Raw genomic sequence first — 7758 nt, 5'->3', positions numbered from 1 at the left:
ATTTCAACTCAGGGATTCTGACTCCACAGGGGACAAAAAAAGTCATAATCTGGAGCAGAAGGAGGGAACACCAGGGATGCCGGTTACTGGGCATATAATAGGTGACCAACCAAAACGTGAATAGGGGAATACTCCCAAGACACTCACCATCCAAAAAGAGGGCTAAAAGCAAACTCGATTATGGGATGAACATTCGATTTCCGCAAAAGGGATACGAATCTTACTCAACTGGGGAAGAACAAAAGGCTTCGACCAAAGAGTGCATGAGATATATTATCTATTACCGTCAGAACGTAGATAACATACTCGCATGGAAGATTATCCATAACCGGTTACTGGGTTAATAAAGGATAAATCGACCGATAAAGAAAGGCATCGGGATACCGAAACTAGGTATATAATGATGACCATTCAAGGGGAGCAACAAACATTACCGGCAACCGGTAAATGAAAGATGACTTGCTGGGGATAAATTGCCTAATCAGAGCAATTATCCAAAAGAATGAGGGAATATCAACACCGAATATTGGATAATGATAACCGTCAAGGAGGGGATTACATCTACCAGATACTGGGTAGAAAACCACGGAAGAGTAACCGTCATTGATTAGGATGAACAAAAGGTTAACTCTGCAAGGGGAAAAAATAGGGTTTACAACTACCGGTATAAGGGTAGAAAACCACAGACTCCGCCGAGAATAAGATGAATGATTACTAATTACTGAGCAATTATTCATTTATACCACGGGGAAACATAGGAAACAGTCATAAGAAGCCAATTTAGGATCAAACTAAAGGGGCAAACTGAATCAAGACTCGTCCTAGTGAGGATATAACTCAATAGGGAATTCCATCCCAATGTATGTGTTGGGAGGACACAGAAGCAACCATCATCCACGAGGATATAACTCGGTGGGGAATATGGAAGGAAAGATAAACACTTTCTGCTTAAAGGGCTGACTCTATATTGAGGGATCAGACACCGCCATCTGCTTGGGAATCATATTACCCATTAGCAGGGGATAACAAACAAAGATATATGGCAAAGAATGCAATATGAATATCCGAATGTTTGAAAATTATATGCACATATGCGTGGTTTATGTATGATGAATGCTGACAAACAGACATTTCTAACACAAACAGCTCCAAGGAATAAGTACACAAACATCCGGTACTACATCTCAAGGGAGAAAGCCAGGTTCACCGGAGAGTATCCAATATGATGAGGGTAAGAGAAACCAGGAAGCAGAGATCCCTGCGGGGGATGAACATCAGTCATTCCAACTGGGGACATGAGTTATTGCACAGATAAAATCTGTCGCGTAAGCAACTCCATTGGGGAATCTATCCAAGGGATAAATGGATTCTGGGGGTCAAAAACTAAGTACCGTGCTTACCAAAGAGATCACACATGCTGAGGAGGAAAGGTCACTACTCTGCCCTGAGGGAAAAGTGGTGACTATCTTACCAAACACTTTGCTCAGTAGAAAAACCTCAAAAGGCTCCGGCAGGATGAGGATATAAACATGCCAGGAATATGAACAAATATCTTACCCTGTTAGGGATCATACCGTCCTTGGGAGAGCACTAAGGATCTCCTAAGTATCTTTTCGTCATTGTGAATGTTCACTTTGTTTAAAAACAAATCATAAAAAATTTGATTGTTTAAAACAATGATATTTTCTCAATAAAAACATGCAAAACATTTGTTGAATAGAAACAAATAAGAGTGCAAATAGTTGGATAAAAGCTCAAATTTATTTGATGGAATGGTAGTCTGCAAATGGCAAGACTCCATAGATATTTACAAATTTGAAATTGGTGATATATATTGGAAAAGGGATACATTTAACATAATGACCATTTCTCCACCAATTCTGAATCCGATGTATTTGAAGCTTCGGTTAATGACGAATGAACAAGAATCTCTGACGGATGACAGTTTCTAGAACAAAGTCTTGTCGGGATGCAGTTACTTGCCAAATCCCTAATTTTTGCCTAGATTGCCCTAGGATGAGGTACTCAATCTAGCGGGATACATGAATTCATTTTTATGTCTCTAACTTTTGCCTGGACCGCTCTTTCGGGTTTTCAATCCACCGAGACGCTCATTTTTGCCTTAGCCGCCCTTTCGGGTTTTCAACTTAGCGAGCTATTCTGTTTTCATTTTTAGGCGAAGTATTTCTTGACTGCATCTGAATTCACAGGACGAGTGAAATCCTTCCCATTCATAGTTGTCAGTATCAAAGCACCGCCTGAAAAGGCTCTCTTAACAACATATGGGCCTTCATAGTTTGGAGTCCACTTGCCCCCGAATCGGGCGCGAAAGACAAGACTTTCTTGAGCACGAGGTCATCTTCTCGGAACACACGAGGCTTGACCTTCTTATCAAAAGCTTTCTTCATTCTTTGTTGATATAATTGGCCATGGCACATGGCAGTCAATCTTTTCTCTTCTATCAAGTTCAATTGGTCATAACGGCTCTGAACCCATTCAGCATCTGTCAACTTGGCTTCCATCAAAACTCTCATTGATGGGATCTCCACCTCTACTGGGAGTACGGCCTCCATGCCTTAAACAAGAGAGAAAGGGGTTGCCCCTGTTGAAGTGCGGACAGATGTACGATATCCATGTAAAGCAAATGGCAACATCTCATGCCAATCTTTGTACGTGACAACCATCTTCTGGATAATCTTCTTGATATTCTTATTAGCAGCTTCAACAGCCCCATTCATCTTGGGTCTATAAGGAGAAGAATTATGGTGTGCAATCTTGAACTCACTACACAGCTCTTTCATCATTTTGTTGTTCAAGTTAGATCCATTATCAATAATGATCTTATCGGGCACACCATAATGGCATATGAGTTGATTCTTGATAAACTTCACAACCACCTGCCTGGTCACATTTACATATGACGCTGCTTCAACCCACTTGGTGAAGTAATCAATTGCTACGAGAATAAATCTGTGGCCGTTAGACGCTTTCGGTTCTATCATGCCAATCATGTCAATTCCCCACATAGAGAAAGGCCATGGTGATGAGATCACATTAAGAAGTGTCAGAGGAATATGAATTTTATCCGCATAGATCTGACACTTATGTCATTTCTTCACATATTTGCAGCAGTCAGACTCCATTATCAGCCAATAGTAGCCTGCTCTCAACATCTTTCTAGCCATGGCATGTCCATTGGAATGAGTACCAAATGAACCCTCGTGGACCTCAGTCATCAACAGGTCTGCTTCGTGTCTATCCACGCATCTGAGCAGCACCATGTCAAAATTTCTCTTATAAAGCACATCACCATTGAGGTAGAAACTGCCAGATAATCTCCTCAAAGTCTTCCTATCTTTCATAGATGTCCCAGGCGGGTAAGTCTGGTTCTGAAGGAAACACTTGATATCATAATACCATGGCTTATCATCTTTCACCTCTTCTACTGCAAACACATGAGCTGGTCTGTCTAAGCGCATCAAAGTGATATTGGGGACTTCATTCCAAAGTTTTACCACAATCATCGAAGCAAGTGTAGCCAGAGCGTCTGCCATCCGATTCTCATCTCGAGGAATATGATGGAAGTCAACCTCAGTAAAGAATGTTGAAATCCTCCTCGCATAATCCCTATATGGGATGAGGCCAGACTGATTCGTCTCCCATTCATCCTTAATTTGGTTAACAACAAGGGCCGAATCACCATATACATCAAGATGCTTGATCCTTAGATCAATGCACTCCTCCAATCCCATAATACAGGCCTCATACTCAGCCATATTATTCATGCATTTGAAAGTTAGCCTTGATGTAAAAGGAAAATGTGTGCCCTGAGGAGTAATAATCACTGCCCCAATACCATTTCCATATTGATTCACAGCACCATCAAACACCATACTCCATCAGGAACCAGGCTCTGGCCCTTCATCGAGTGTAGGATCATCACAATCTTTCGTTTTCAAATACAGAATCTCCTCATCTGGGAAGTCATACTGAACTAACTGATAATCTTCAATCGGCTGATGTGCCAAGTGGTCAGCCAAGATACTACCTTTAATAGCCTTCTGATCTCGATACTCAATATCATACTCAGATAACAACATTTGCCAACGGGAAATCCTCCCAGTTAAAGCAGGCTTCTCGAAGATATACTTGATTGGATCCATTCGGGATATTAACCAAGTCGTATGATTTAACATGTATTGGCGTAAGCGCTTAGCAGCCCAAGCCAAAGCACAGCATGTCTTCTCAAGCATTGAGTATCGAGACTCACAATCAGTGAACTTCTTGCTCAAGTAGTAAATAGCATACTCTTTCTTTCCTGATTCATCTTGCTGACCAAGAACACAATCCATTGAGTCTTCAAGAACAGTCAGATACATAATCAAGGGTCTCCCTTCCACGGGCGGAGACAGAATCGGAGGTTCGGACAAATACTCTTTAATACTGTCAAAAGCCTTCTTGCAATCCTCGGTCCAATCATAGGATTGATCTTTCCGGAGGAGCTTGAATATCGGCGCACATGTGGCAGTCATGTGGGATATGAATCTGGAAATTTAATTCAAGCGGCCAAGAAAACCTCGGACTTGCTTCTCAGTTTTGGGCACAGGCATTTCTTGTATTGCTTTGACCTTTGCAGGATCAACCTCAATACCTCTCTCACTAACAATAAAGCCCAATAATTTTCCAGAACGGACTCCAAATGTACACTTGTTGGGATTCAGACGGAGCTTGTACTTCCTCAAACGTTGAAAAAGCTTTAACAAGTGCTTTACATGTTCAACTTCCGTTCTTGACTTTGCAATCATATCGTCAACATATACCTCGATCTCCTTGTGCATCATATCATGAAACAAGGTGGTCATAGCTCGTTGATATGTGGCTCCGGCGTTCTTCAAACCGAAGGGCATCACTCGACAACAGAATGTTCCCCAAGGTGTGATGAATGTTGTCTTCTCCATATCCTCGGGTGCCATCTAGATCTGATTATATCCGGAAAATCCATCCATAAATGAGAAGACATTGAATTTAGCTGTATTATCTACCAACATGTCAATGTGTGGTAGAGGGAAATCATCTTTTGGACTAGCTTTATTCAAGTCCCTATAGTCCACACACATTCAGACTTTTCCGTCTTTCTTAGGCACGGGCACAATATTGGCCACCCATTGAGGATACATAGAAGTCACCAGAAACCCCGCATCAATTTGCTTCTGAACTTCCTCTTTGATCTTCACTGCCATATCAGGATGAGTTCTTCTGAGCTTCTGCTTCACAGGCACACACTCAGGTTTCAAAGGTAGGAAATGTTGCACAATATTTGTATCTAGACCCGGCATGTCTTCATATGACCAGGCAAAGACGTCAACATATTCTCGTAGCAATTCAATCAACCTTTTCTTAACAAACTCCTCCAGGAGTGCCCCAATCTTCACTTCTCGCACACAATCTTCAGACCCCAAGTTGATTGTTTCCAGGTTCTCAAGATGCGGCTGAATGATCTTCTCTTCATGCTCAAGTAGACGGGTAATCTCGTCAGGAATCTCTTAAACATCATCTTCTTCCGCCTCAAATACAGGGAATTCAAAATTGGGAGATGGTGTTGGGTCATTATGTTCAATGGGTTTGATCAACCTGCATAATGATTTTGGATATGAAAGCTTTAGAATTCAAACAAGGCAAATCACTATGCATATGAAAAGATTGATTTTATTCTATTTTTAGGTTTTATGTGATCACCAATTTCATGCAAAAAGCGAAAAGGGAAAATACTTGGAAAACAAACATTTAACATGAATTTATTGAATGAAAATATCATTGTATTTATGCGCCAACAATGTCATCACTCCTCCTTTTGGCATGGGAGAAGGGTTTTTAAACATAATGAACATTACTTTGACTTGGGGTTAACTGTTGGAATATCCACAGCGACCCAATTATTGCAGATTCCCCCAGGGATGACGAAATTTCCAGAATCCTCTTCGTCTTCCTCCAAGATGGAAGCAGCCTCTTCGTCTTGACCAGTGTGGATGAAACCTCCACTCTTGAACAGACCGTGCATGTTGAAAACCCAGATGAATAACCTATGCCAGCCCGGGACCTGTTGTCTTCTAGCTCAATCATTTTTCCTAAACCAGCGGTTGCACCACGCTCAATGGCCAACTTTGCATCTTTGTAGGAAGCAAATGAAGGAGTTCTCTTCTCAATAGGTTCAGCAATATATAAAGCTTGGAAGGGAGTTCCAACTTCATCCTCAGCATCTATATACGAGAAGGAAGACAAGTGGCTAACCAGGAAAGCCTTTTCTCCCCCTACCACCACCAGCTTCTTATTCCTCACAAATTTTAGTTTCTGGTGTAGGGTGGATGTCACGGCGCCTGCCTCGTGAATCCATGGTCTACCTAAGAGACAGCTATACGATGGGTGAATGTCCATAACCTGGAAGGTAATCTGGAAATCACTTGGTCCGATTTTGATTGGGAGATCAACCTCGCCAATCACAGTTTTGCGAGACCCATCGAAAGCCTTCACAACTACTCCACTCTGCCTCATGGGAGGCCCTTGATATGATAGTTTCGAGAGAGTAGATTCCGGAAATACATTTAGTGATGACCCAGTGTCCACCAGCACATTGGACATGGTGTCGTCTTTGCAACCCATAGATATATGTAATGCTAAGTTGTGGTCTCTTCCCTCCTCGGGGAGATCAGAGTCACAAAAGCTCAAGTTGTTACAAGCAGTAATGTTTTTAACAATGCTATCGAATTTCTCTATCGTGACATCGTGATCCACATATGCCACGTCCAACACCTTCTACAGAGCCTCTCGGTGTGGTTCTGAATTCAAAAGCAAGGATAACACCGATATCTTGGATGGCGTTTGTAGAAGCTGGTCTACAACATTGTACTCGCTCCTTCTGATGAGCTTCAGCTTCTCATCGCAGTCTTCTTTCGCATTGCCACTAGGGCCAACAAAAGTAGGAGTTCTCAATACAGAGGAGGGCATAACAATAAGTGCCAGATTTGGAGCGCTCACAATATTCCCAATCGGGCATTCAACAGAATCATCATTAGCTTAGGGCTTTGGCGGTGCTGAAAATACACGACCGCTACGTGTCAGACCGCTAACATCAGCAATGTTAACAACAACTGAAGATGGCAAGGACACCTCTTTCCCATTTTCTACTGCGACAACATTGTAGCGATAGGGGACCGCTTTCTCAGAAGAGTATGGTACTGGTCCGGCTGGCTTGATGGTTAATGCGGGAGAAACCTTCTGCTTGCTACCATCGTACTTGATGATAACAGGCTCGGGGATCCGAAATACTGGAGAAATTACGTTGACCTCGGGCTCATCTTCATCAACATTTCTGTTCTGAAGGATCTCAATGACTCCTTCATCCAACATTTCTTGCATATCTTTGCGCACCTGGCGACAACCTCTTTGATTAACAGAACAGACTCGACATCTATCGTGGTCATGCTCATAATGACTATAATCACATAGAAAACGATGCATCTCGACCAGAGATTGTCGAATATGACTGACATATTTGACTTTGTACTTGCCAGGGCAGCCCTGGACCATGTTGACAGACTTCCCATGCTCGGGCAATGGGTTCTTTTTCACGTTTGGACCTACGTCCTCGAAACACAGAATACCACACCTCATAAGGTCTTGAACCTTGGTCTTCAAAGGGTAACAGTTCTCCACGTCATGGCCGGGAGCACCAGAATGGTAGACACAGTGCAATTCGGGCTT

This window comes from Lathyrus oleraceus, chromosome 3 (genome assembly GCF_024323335.1).
Source record: "Lathyrus oleraceus cultivar Zhongwan6 chromosome 3, CAAS_Psat_ZW6_1.0, whole genome shotgun sequence".
NCBI classification, from domain to species: domain Eukaryota; kingdom Viridiplantae; phylum Streptophyta; class Magnoliopsida; order Fabales; family Fabaceae; genus Lathyrus; species Lathyrus oleraceus.
This window is presented reverse-complemented; position numbering follows the sequence as displayed.